We start from the raw sequence: 13,941 nt of genomic DNA, 5'->3' as shown, positions 1-13,941 counted from the left end.
TAGATTACATAATTATCACCATGACATACACAGAAGTACAAAACTGGAGCCGGCTTTTCTTTTTCTGCCTATAAGGACGGTGGGACGTCATTTTTTGCGCCACGTTGTCGTATTTGTTTAGATGAGAATTTATAAATTCGTCCCCTTTATTTACATTGTTCACCATGCGGGAATACTATCGTTATATTTTACTAGATTCCCAATTACACACACTAAAGTATATAACGTTTTTATTATTTTTTTATGTTTTAAATTTAAAATGGGGGTAATTTATATTTGACGCTTAATGTTAAACTTTCCAATTTACGTAATGAATTTTTCAGCAATAGAACAAATCCCCATAAATGTGATTCCTCAAAACATAAATCACCCAGAGTGCTCCATAGGCGGACTTCTTAAAGGAGAAGTTCGGCCAAAAGTATTTTTTAATATGTTATTACTTATGGAAAGTCAGACAAATTCCTAATGTACATTAATTATGGGAAATGCACATATAGGGCTATTTCCCTTAATTTAGTAGATCGGGGAGTGTTCAAATTCTCTCAAAAACCGTGATGTCACGAATCAGGTGTAATTCCTATGGGGTGTCCAGCAGGGGGCACAGTATATTTAAAAAAAACACATGAATACTTTGTAACAAAAAAAACTGCATTTTTTTTTTAAACTCAATAGTAAATCTGTCCCTTGGTGTCAGAAGTGGGAGAACATCCACCAAGCTGGAGATGTCTTACTTTCTATCTAGAACACTCCCCAGCAACCCCATACACTGCCACACACCCCATACACCGCCACACATCTCATACACCGCCACAAGCCCCATACACCGCCACAGATCCCATACACTGCCACACGCCCCATACACTGCCACATGCCCCATACACTGCCACACATCTCATACACCGCCACAAGCCCCATTCACCACCACAAACATCATACATCACCACAAACACCACACATGCCCCATACACCGCCACAAACATCATACACTACCATAAATCTCATACACCGCCACAGACCCCATACACCGCCACACGCTCCATACACCCCCACAGACCCCATACACCGCCACAAACATCATACACTACCCTAAACCTCATACACCGCCACATGCCCCATACACTGCCACACGCCCCATACACTGCCATACATCTCATACACCGCCACAAGCCCCATACACCGCCACAGACCCTATACACTGCCACAGACCCCATACACTGCCACAAGCCCCATACACCGCCACACATCTCATACACCGCCACAAGCCCCATACACCGCCACAGACCCCATACACTGCCACACATCTCATACACCGCCACAAGCCCCATTCACCACCACAAACATCATACATCACCACAAACACCACACATGCCCCATACACCGCCACACATCTCATACACCGCCACAAGCCCCATTCACCACCACAAACATCACACATGCCCCATACACCGCCACAAACATCATACACTACCATAAATCTCATACACCGCCACAGACTCCATACACCCCCACAGACCCCATACACCGCAACAAACATCATACACCGCCACACGTCCCATACACCACCACAAACATCATACACTACCATAAACCTCATACACCACCACACGATCCATACACCGCCACAGACCTCATACACCGCTACGAACATCATGCACCGTACACTGCCACAAGCCCCATACACTGCCACATGCCCCATACACTGCCACAGACCCCATAAACCTAATACACCGCCACACATCTCATACACTGCCACACTCCCCATACACCGCCACACACCTCATACACCGCCACACACCTCATACACCGCCACAGACCCCATACACCGCCACACGCCCCATACACCGCCACAGACCCCATACACCGCCACACGCCCCATACACCCCCACACGCCCCATACACCCCCACACGCCCCATACACCGCCACACGCCCCATACACACTCACAAACTCCATACACTGCCACAGACCACATACACCACCACACACCGCTACAAACCCCATACACCGCCACAAGCCACACTATTTCTTATCCTACATTAATTTCTCGCTCTTGAATGACTTGGACTTATTTCTTGTACTATTTTTTTCTGTTACAAAAAGCCAAATCACTGCGAGTTCTTTAATGTTTAATGATGAGATTTTCCCGCATTTCTTTCCTGTGTCATTTCCTGTGTCCAGTTAAAGTTGACTTTTGGTTTTATATCTGAGGGTCCTATTACATGAGCCGACGACGGCCATCTCTGCTAGATCGGCGCTCGTTCACTGAACCTCTTACATGGCCCAATAATCAGTCAGCAAAGGCTTCATGGACATCGTTCGCGATGTCCATGCTGCCCTTGTCCAAACACCTAATACCTTACCTTTCCGGACAGCTGACCAGCCGCTCAGCCAATCACAGACTGGGACCGCCACGGCCTGTAATTGGCTGAGCGGCCTGCCAGTTGACACTGCCCACCAGGACCAGGAAGCTGGGGGCACAGGAGAGAAGATCGGAAGCGGAGAAAGGTAAGGTGTCAGGTTTTTGGGGAATTGTTGGCCGTACATCACTATTACACAGAGCGATATGTGGTCTGAAACCTGACAGTCGCCATCGGCTGGTCGTTGTCTCTATTTCACAGAGCAATAATTGGCCGAATCGACCCAATGTGGCCGATTATCGATCATCACAATAAGTCCCTAAGTATCATGAAAATGGTTTCTCCCTTGTGTGAATTTTTTGATGTTCAACAAATATAGATTTCTCAGTATAACATTTCCCACACTCTGTACATTGAAAAATCTTCCCTTCCGTGTGACTTCTCTGATGCTTAAGAAAAGGTGGTTTTTGAATAAAACATTTCCCACATTCCAGACATTTAAACGGCTTCTCTCCTGTGTGAATTTTCTGATGTTTAATCAGACTTGATCTATGAGTAAAACATCTCCCACATTCCAGACAAGGGAAAGGCTTCTCCCCTGTGTGAGTTCTCTGATGGTCAACAAAACTTGATTTCTGAGAAAACATTTTCCCACATTCTCTGCATGAGAAAGGCTTCTCCCCTGTGTGGGTTTTTTGATGTTCAACAAAGCTTGATTTCTGAATAAAACATTTTTCACATTCAGAACATGAAAAAGGTTTCTCCCCTGTGTGAATTTTAAGATGTTTATCTAGGTTTGCTTTTTGAGCAAAACATTTCCCACATTCTGTGCATGAATATGCTTTCTCTCCTGTGTGAATTGTCTCATGCCGAGAAAGATCTGTTTTCCTGGTAAAACATTTCCCACATTTCTGACATGGAAATGGCTTCTCCCCAGTGTGAGTTCTCTCATGTTCAACCAGTTTTGATTTTTGACTAAACCCTTTCCCACATTCTGGGCATAAAAATAACTTCTCTCCTGTATGAGTTCTCTGATGATCAACTAGTTTTGATTTTCGCGTGAAACATTTCCTACATATTTGGCATGAAAATAGCTTATCCACTGTGTGAATTCTCTGATGTTCAACAAGTTTTGATTTACCAGTAAAACATTTACCACATTCTGAACATGAAAACGGTTTCTCCCCTGTGTGAGTCTTCTGATGTTCAACAAGATGCGCTTTCTGAGTAAAACATTTTGCACATTCTGAACATGAAAATGGCTTCTTCCCTGTGTGAATTTGCTGATGTTCCACAAGTCTCGATTTCCATGTAAAACATTTTCCGCAATCTGAGCATGAAAATGGTTTCTCCCCTGTGTGAATTTTTTGATGTCTCATAAGATAAGCTTTCTGGGTAAAATATTTACCACATTCTGAACATGAAAACTGTTTCTCTTCTGAATGAGTTGTTTGATAATCAACGTCCTTTCTGTGCCTATTATTTTGCTTAGCAGTCTGTGACGTATCAGGATAAAGGACTTGTATAACAGGATGAGATGCCAGATCTTCGCTGTGAGGGGCTGGGGGTATATCTGGGGTAATATAATGTTCTTCACATGTATCTTGTGTGATCTGACCATCTGCTGTAATATCTGGAGATATCTGATGTCCCTCTGATCTCCGGGTACAGTTGTCTGACAAGAATAAAAATATATATTTTTCAGTACTAACCTTAACCTTAAACTCCGGCCCAAACTATTTTTTAATATGTTATTACTTACGGAAAGTTAGACAAATTTCTAATGTACATTAATTATGGGAAATGCACATATAGGGCTATTTCCCTTAATTTAGTAGATCAGGGAGACTTCAGATTCTCTAAAAAAATGTGACGTCACGAACCGGGGGTGTAATTACAATGGAGTGTCCAGCAGAATGAGTACCATTGACTTCTATATATAGTGCGCCCCTACTGGACACTTCATTGGAATTACAATGGATGTGTATGTAAATGTAATATACAGTATGTTTTTGATTGAATACATTTATGGAATACTTGGGGGAGCAAGTGTCCAAGTTAGGGAGTAGTACCTGTGCTATCCCCATAACAAAGGCCGCTGCCGCACAGCTGCTTGTCCTAAGAGCTTCAGGATGCCCCCTCCGCCGCTCCCCCTCCTCCACCTCCCAGCTAACAAGTTCTTACTATCGCGTCGATCAACCCCGCCACTTACCGCCGCTCACCACCGCTGCTCTCTGCGCCCACATACCGCTTCCCGGTCCGCAGTGCATGCCGGCCGGGGACAGGAAGCACTGGGAGCACCGTGCTCTCTGCAGGGTGGGGGTGCTTCCTGTCCCCGGCCGACACGCACTAGCTAGGAGGAGGGGGAGCGGCGGAGGGGGCATCCTGAAGCTCTTGGGACAAGCAGCTGTGTGGCGGCGGCTTTTGTTATGGGGTTAGCACACGTACTACTCCCCAACTTGGACACTTCATCCCCCAAGTATTCCAAAAATGTATTCAATCAAAAGCATACTGTATAATACATTTACATACATTGTAATTCCAATGGAGTGTCCAGCAGGGGCGCACTATATATAGAAGTAAATGGTACTCATTGACTTCTATATATAGTGCGCCCCCTGCTGGACACTCTATTGGAATTACACCCCCGATTTGTTACGTCACTTTTTTTTAGAGAATCTGAAGTCTCCCTGATCTACTAAATTAAGGGAAATAGCCCTATATGTGCATTTACCATAATTAATGTACATTAGAAATTAGTCTAACTTTCCATAAGTAAAAACATATTAAAAAATAGTTTTAGCCGAACTTCTCCTTTAATAATGTGTGAGTGTTCTCTGCATTTAGTGGTGACTACTCACCTGGGTGGTTACCTGTAGTGATGTCCTCATTATACTGCTCATCACTGCCGTCATCTGTCTCTTCTTTTTTTACCGTTATGTCTATAACATTAATAGGGTTCAGATCCTTCCCTGTAGTGATGTCCTCCTTATACTGCTCATCACTGCTCACATCTGTCTCTGGAGCATTAATATTGTTCCCATCTTCCCCCTGATTCATAAGATGTGAGAGAAATATTGTAATAGTCATCAGACAGGAGGAGAAGTCAGGTGGGATGTACAGATCATAGGGAACATCTCCATCTACCTGATCCTGATCCTGTGGGAGAAGAGGACGGGGACATCTCTCTGGTGCTGTTCTCTTACTGGATCTGACTGGAGGGAACACATACAGAGACTGAATTCATTCTTTCCATCCAGATAATACAGAGAGGAGGTGTGTATATAGTCCTGTCTATTACCTGCTGATGGGAGGGGCTGCTGATCCTCCAGCATCACATCCTTGTACTGATCCTTGTGTCCTTCTACATACTCCCACTCCTCCATGGAGAAATAGACCGCCACGTCCTGACACCTTATAGGAACCTGACACACACAATGATCACACAGTCATCCCCCCCACCCCTCCAGTGGTGTTACTGTATAATGTCCCAGCATTCCCAGCAGCCACAGTCTCACCTCTCCACTCAGCAGCTCCACCATCTTGTTGGTGACTTCTAGGATCTTCTCTTCCTCCATTTCCTCATGTATCAGGGGCCCCGGGATTGGGCTCAGGGTTCTTCCCCATCCTTCACCCCCAGGGGCCCCACAGCGCCCACTAGAGGACTTCTTCACTACTTTGTAATCCTGTGTATGGAGAGACACATTACTATCACTCCATCCATTCCCAGAATCCCTCACCTCTCCAGTCCTATCCATCTGTTATTCCATAGATAAGAATGATGTCATGATGACATCACTCCCAGAATCCCTCACCTCCCCAGTCCTATCCATCTGTTATTCCATAGATAAGAATGATGTCATGATGACATCACTCCCAGAATCCCTCACCTCCCCAGTCCTATCCATCTGTTATTCCATAGATAAGAATGATGTCATGATGACATCACTCCCAGAATCCCTCACCTCTCCAGTCCTATCCATCTGTTATTCCATAGATAAGAATGATGTCATGATGACATCACTCCCAGAATCCCTCACCTCTCCAGTCCTATCCATCTGTTATTCCATAGATAAGAATGATGTCATGATGACATCACTCCCAGAATCCCTCACCTCCCCAGTCCTATCCATCTGTTATTCCATAGATAAGAATGATGTCATGATGACATCACTCCCAGAATCCCTCACCTCCCCAGTCCTATCCATCTGTTATTCCATAGATAAGAATGATGTCATGATGACATCACTCCCAGAATCCCTCACCTCCCCAGTCCTATCCATCTGTTATTCCATAGATAAGAATGATGTCATGATGACATCACTCCCAGAATCCCTCACCTCCCCAGTCCTATCCATCTGTTATTCCATAGATAAGAATGATGTCATGATGACATCACTCCCAGAATCCCTCACCTCCCCAGTCCTATCCATCTGTTATTCCATAGATAAGAATGATGTCATGATGACATCACTCCCAGAATCCCTCACCTCTCCAGTCCTATCCATCTGTTATTCCATAGATAAGAATGATGTCATGATGACATCACTCCCAGAATCCCTCACCTCTCCAGTCCTATCCACCTGTTATTCCATAGATAAGAATGATGTCATGATGACATCACTCCCAGAATCCCTCACCTCCCCAGTAAGCAGGAAGAGTATGTGTAGGGTGAGGGTTATTATCCTGTCGGCTATCTTGTCTCTGTCTCTCTCCATGGTTGATGGGTCGGTCTCTTATATAGAAGATATCAGCAGAGGATCCTGGAGGGGAGGAGCCTGAATGGAAGGAACATAAGTGAATGTTACAACATACAAAATTCCATGTAATTTCCTGTAGATAAAAAAGGGAAATATTTAAAGGGATTTTCAAAACAAAATGGACTAAGGCACTATCTGCTTAAATAGGAGCCGAGCTGCAGTTACACATTACTACCACTACAAAGTGAACGGAGACAAACGCCGTTCATAGTGTAGTGCAGATGCCAAACAGCTGATTGTTGTGGGTGCCGCTTGTTCCTCACCGCCTGTCGATCTGTGACTGATCATGTGGATAGCTCACCAGTTTATACTGCCCAGAAGTCCCTTTAAGGGTGCGTTCACACCTACAGGATCCACAGCAGATCCGCAGCAGATTTGATTTGTTGCTGTGTTCAGCTATTTAAATTAAATCTGCTGCGGATCCGGTAAGTGTGAACGTACCCTAAGGAAATATAAGCATACTGCCACCTTAAAGGGGTAGTTTAGCAGGTTCTTTCAAATCAACTGGTGCCAGAGATTTGCAATTTACTACTATTAAAAAATCTCGTCTTCGAGTACTTAACAGCTGCTGTATGTCCTGCAAGAAGTGGTGTATGGCCGGACACCCATCGCAAATCACAAGGATATCAGCGAAAATACATAGAACTGATAACATAATCTGACAGAGTTCCATGGCAGGGGAATTGACGTCAGAGCGGCGGTGGCGGCATCCCACTGACACAGCGGGGCAGGTGGGATCTGTGGCGGGGGGTTGGGTGTGTGTGTGTGTGTGGGGGGGGGGGGGGTGGCGCTGCCAAGGAATTGCGTCTGTTTTACTCAGTGTGAACATACGATAAAAAGAGGTCCCAATCCTGTATATACAGCACACAGTACAGAGACCTCCAGGGATGTGAGGGGGAGGAGTCTTCAATAACCGCCCAGTCCTGAAGGGGTTAATGGTCCTGCTGTGACTCATATATATATATATATATATATATATATATATATATATATATATATATAAAAAACAAAAGGTGCAACAGCAACCCACAGGTGTAAGGTCCTACGGTATATACTCCTCCCAGCGTACACACAGTAAACACCTGCTCTGTAGATATTAAAAATTAAAATATAGAAATTTTAAAATTTAAAAAAAATAAATAAATAATTTATATTTTAATTTTTAATATCTACAGAGCAGGTGTTTACTGTGTGTACGCTGGGAGGAGTATATACCGTAGGACTTTACACCTGTGGGTTGCTGTTGCACCTTTTGTTTTTTGTCTGTACTTAAGCCACAAGCAGCGTGCAACCTGCAGTGCGAACAGAGTCACAGAGGTGCTGCCAAAATTTCCATTTTTTTCCATATATATATATATATACTGTACCTCCAGCTGCAGAGCTGTACAGGAGCCGTGTGCTTCCCCTGTGCTTCCAGGACCTGCCATGATGTCACAGTCATGTGATCAGTCACATGGAGGAGGAGTCACATGATCAGGGGCTGCTGCTCAGTGTATGCAGGACTCTGCTGTGCTGGATGAGCTGAAGTGATGTGTATGCAGCAGAGCTGTGTGTGTGTGTGTGATGTGTGTGGAGCAGAGCTGTGTATGTGTGTGTTATATATGCCTGCAGCAGAGCCCTGTGTGTAATGTACATGTAGCTGAGCTGTATATGTGTAATGTACATGTAGCTGAGCTGTATGTGTGTAATGTACATGTAGCTGAGCTGTATATATGTGTAATGTACATGTAGCTGAGCTGTATATGTGTAATGTACATGTAGCTGAGCTGTATATGTGTAATGTACATGTAGCTGAGCTGTATGTGTGTAATGTACATGTAGCTGAGCTGTATATGTGTGTAATGTACATGTAGCTGAGCTGTATGTGTGTAATGTACATGTAGCTGAGCTGTATATGTGTGTAATGTACATGCAGCTGAGCTGTATATGTGTAATGTACATGTAGCTGAGCTGTATGTGTGTAATGTACATGTAGCTGAGCTGTATATGTGTGTAATGTACATGTAGCTGAGCTGTATATGTGTAATGTACATGTAGCTGAGCTGTATGTGTGTAATGTACATGTAACTGAGCTGTATGTGTGTGTAATGTACATGTAGCTGAGCTGTATATGTGTGTAATGTACATGTAGCTGAGCTGTATATGTGTGTAATGTACATGTAGCTGAGCTGTATGTGTGTAATGTACATGTAGCTGAGCTGTATGTGTGTGTAATGTACATGTAGCTGAGCTGTATATGTGTGTAATGTACATGTAGCTGAGCTGTATATGTGTAATGTACATGTAGCTGAGCTGTATATGTGTAATGTACATGTAGCTGAGCTGTATGTGTGTAATGTACATGTAGCTGAGCTGTATGTGTGTAATGTACATGTAGCTGAGCTGTATATGTGTGTTATGTACATGTAGCTGAGCTGTATATGTGTAATGTACATGTAGCTGAGCTGTATGTGTGTAATGTACATGTAGCTGAGCTGTATGTGTGTAATGTACATGTAGCTGAGCTGTATGTGTGTAATGTACATGTAGCTGAGCTGTATGTGTGTAATGTACATGTAGCTGAGCTGTATATATGTGTAATGTACATGTAGCTGAGCTGTATATGTGTGTAATGTACATGTAGCTGAGCTGTATGTGTGTAATGTACATGTAGCTGAGCTGTATATGTGTAATGTACATGTAGCTGAGCTGTATATGTGTGTAATGTACATGTAGCTGAGCTGTATATGTGTAATGTACATGTAGCTGAGCTGTATGTGTGTAATGTACATGTAGCTGAGCTGTAGGTGTGTAATGTACATGTAGCTGAGCTGTATATATGTGTGTAATGTACATGTAGCTGAGCTGTATATGTGTAATGTACATGTAGCTGAGCTGTATATGTGTGTAATGTACATGTAGCTGAGCTGTATATGTGTGTAATGTACATGTAGCTGAGCTGTATGTGTGTAATGTACATGTAGCTGAGCTGTATATGTGTGTAATGTACATGTAGCTGAGCTGTATGTGTGTAATGTACATGTAGCTGAGCTGTATATGTGTGTAATGTACATGTAGCTGAGCTGTATGTGTGTAATGTACATGTAGCTGAGCTGTATGTGTGTAATGTACATGTAGCTGAGCTGTATGTGTGTAATGTACATGTAGCTGAGCTGTATGTGTGTAATGTACATGTAGCTGAGCTGTATGTGTGTAATGTACATGTAGCTGAGCTGTATATGTGTGTAATGTACATGTAGCTGAGCTGTATATGTGTGTAATGTACATGTAGCTGAGCTGTATATGTGTAATGTACATGTAGTTGAGCTGTATATATGTGTAATGTACATGTAGCTGAGCTGTATATATGTGTAATGTACATGTAGCTGAGCTGTATGTGTGTAATGTACATGTAGCTGAGCTGTATATGTGTGTAATGTACATGTAGCTGAGCTGTATATGTGTGTAATGTACATGTAGCTGAGCTGTATGTGTGTAATGTACATGTAGCTGAGCTGTATATGTGTAATGTACATGTAGCTGAGCTGTATATGTGTGTAATGTACATGTAGCTGAGCTGTATATGTGTAATGTACATGTAGCTGAGCTGTATGTGTGTAATGTACATGTAGCTGAGCTGTATGTGTGTAATGTACATGTAGCTGAGCTGTATGTGTGTAATGTACATGTAGCTGAGCTGTATATATGTGTGTAATGTACATGTAGCTGAGCTGTATGTGTGTAATGTACATGTAGCTGAGCTGTATGTGTGTGTAATGTACATGTAGCTGACCTGTATATGTGTGTAATGTACATGTAGCTGAGCTGTATATGTGTAATGTACATGTAGCTGAGCTGTATATATGTGTAATGTACATGTAGCTGAGCTGTATATGTGTAATGTACATGTAGCTGAGCTGTATGTGTGTAATGTACATGTAGCTGAGCTGTATATGTGTAATGTACATGTAGCTGAGCTGTATATGTGTAATGTACATGTAGCTGAGCTGTATATGTGTAATGTACATGTAGCTGAGCTGTATGTGTGTAATGTACATGTAGCTGAGCTGTATGTGTAATGTACATGTAGCTGAGCTGTATATGTGTAATGTACATGTAGCTGAGCTGTATGTGTGTAATGTACATGTAGCTGAGCTGTATATGTGTGTAATGTACATGTAGCTGAGCTGTATATGTGTGTAATGTACATGTAGCTGAGCTGTATGTGTGTAATGTACATGTAGCTGAGCTGTATGTGTGTAATGTACATGTAGATGAGCTGTATGTGTGTAATGTACATGTAGCTGAGCTGTATGTGTGTAATGTACATGTAGCTGAGCTGTATATGTGTGTAATGTACATGTAGCTGAGCTGTATATGTGTGTAATGTACATGTAGCTGAGCTGTATATGTGTGTAATGTACATGTAGCTGAGCTGTATATGTGTAATGTACATGTAGCTGAGCTGTATGTGTGTAATGTACATGTAGCTGAGCTGTATGTGTGTAATGTACATGTAGCTGAGCTGTATATGTGTAATGTACATGTAGCTGAGCTGTATATGTGTAATGTACATGTAGCTGAGCTGTATATGTGTGTAATGTACATGTAGCTGAGCTGTATGTGTGTAATGTACATGTAGCTGAGCTGTATGTGTGTAATGTACATGTAGCTGAGCTGTATATGTGTAATGTACATGTAGCTGAGCTGTATGTGTGTGTAATGTACATGTAGCTGAGCTGTATGTGTGTGTAATGTACATGTAGCTGAGCTGTATGTGTGTGTAATGTACATGTAGCTGAGCTGTATGTGTGTAATGTACATGTAGCTGAGCTGTATATGTGTAATGTACATGTAGCTGAGCTGTATGTGTGTAATGTACATGTAGCTGAGCTGTATGTGTGTAATGTACATGTAGCTGAGCTGTATATGTGTGTAATGTACATGTAGCTGAGCTGTATGTGTGTAATGTACATGTAGCTGAGCTGTATGTGTGTAATGTACATGTAGCTGAGCTGTATGTGTGTAATGTACATGTAGCTGAGCTGTATGTGTGTAATGTACATGTAGCTGAGCTGTATATGTGTAATGTACATGTAGCTGAGCTGTATATATGTGTAATGTACATGTAGCTGAGCTGTATATATGTGTAATGTACATGTAGCTGAGCTGTATATGTGTGTAATGTACATGTAGCTAAGCTGTATATGTGTAATGTACATGTAGCTGAGCTGTATATATATGTAATGTACATGTAGCTGAGCTGTATATGTGTAATGTACATGTAGCTGAGCTGTATATGTGTGTAATGTACATGTAGCTGAGCTGTATGTGTGTAATGTACATGTAGCTGAGCTGTATATGTGTAATGTACATGTAGCTGAGCTGTATATGTGTGTAATGTACATGTAGCTGAGCTGTATATGTGTAATGTACATGTAGCTGAGCTGTATATGTGTAATGTACATGTAGCTGAGCTGTATATATGTGTAATGTACATGTAGCTGAGCTGTATATGTGTAATGTACATGTAGCTGAGCTGTATGTGTGTAATGTACATGTAGCTGAGCTGTATGTGTGTAATGTACATGTAGCTGAGCTGTATATGTGTGTAATGTACATGTAGCTGAGCTGTATATGTGTAATGTACATGTAGCTGAGCTGTATGTGTGTAATGTACATGTAGCTGAGCTGTATGTGTGTAATGTACATGTAGCTGAGCTGTATATGTGTGTAATGTACATGTAGCTGAGCTGTATATATGTGTAATGTACATGTAGCTGAGCTGTATGTGTTTAATGTACATGTAGCTGAGCTGTATGTGTGTAATGTACATGTAGCTGAGCTGTATGTGTGTAATGTACATGTAGCTGAGCTGTATATGTGTAATGTACATGTAGCTGAGCTGTATGTGTGTAATGTACATGTAGCTGAGCTGTATATGTGTGTAATGTACATGTAGCTGAGCTGTATATGTGTGTAATGTACATGTAGTTGAGCTGTATGTGTGTAATGTACATGTAGCTGAGCTGTATATATGTGTAATGTACATGTAGCTGAGCTGTATATGTGTAATGTACATGTAGCTGAGCTGTATATGTGTAATGTACATGTAGCTGAGCTGTATATGTGTAATGTACATGTAGCTGAGCTGTATATGTGTAATGTACATGTAGCTGAGCTGTATATGTGTAATGTACATGTAGCTGAGCTGTATATGTGTGTAATGTACATGTAGCTGAGCTGTATATGTGTAATGTACATGTAGCTGAGCTGTATGTGTGTAATGTACATGTAGCTGAGCTGTATGTGTGTAATGTACATGTAGCTGAGCTGTATGTGTGTAATGTACATGTAGCTGAGCTGTATATGTGTGTAATGTACATGTAGCTGAGCTGTATGTGTGTAATGTACATGTAGCTGAGCTGTATGTGTGTAATGTACATGTAGCTGAGCTGTATGTGTGTAATGTACATGTAGCTGAGCTGTATATGTGTAATGTACATGTAGCTGAGCTGTATGTGTGTAATGTACATGTAGCTGAGCTGTATATATGTAATGTACATGTAGCTGAGCTGTATATATGTAATGTACATGTAGCTGTGCTGTATGTGTGTAATGTACATGTAGCTGAGCTGTATATGTGTGTAATGTACATGTAGCTGAGCTGTATATGTGTGTAATGTACATGTAGCTGAGCTGTATGTGTGTAATGTACATGTAGCTGAGCTGTATGTGTGTAATGTACATGTAGCTGAGCTGTATATGTGTAATGTACATGTAGCTGAGCTGTATATGTGTGTAATGTACATGTAGCTGAGCTGTATATGTGTAATGTACATGTAG

At 42.1% G+C, this 13,941-nt stretch overlaps 1 pseudogene; it reads right to left on the bottom strand.

Moving 5' to 3' along the window:
• The window catches only part of LOC138786844 (zinc finger protein 585A-like), a 35,130-nt pseudogene extending 29,579 nt beyond the window's left edge, over positions 1-5,551 (bottom strand).
• Between the last annotated feature and the right edge of the window lie 8,390 nt (positions 5,552-13,941).

The sequence above is a fragment of the Dendropsophus ebraccatus genome, chromosome 3 (assembly GCF_027789765.1).
Source record: "Dendropsophus ebraccatus isolate aDenEbr1 chromosome 3, aDenEbr1.pat, whole genome shotgun sequence".
Taxonomy (NCBI): Eukaryota; Metazoa; Chordata; class Amphibia; order Anura; family Hylidae; genus Dendropsophus; species Dendropsophus ebraccatus.
This window is presented reverse-complemented; position numbering and strand designations above follow the sequence as displayed.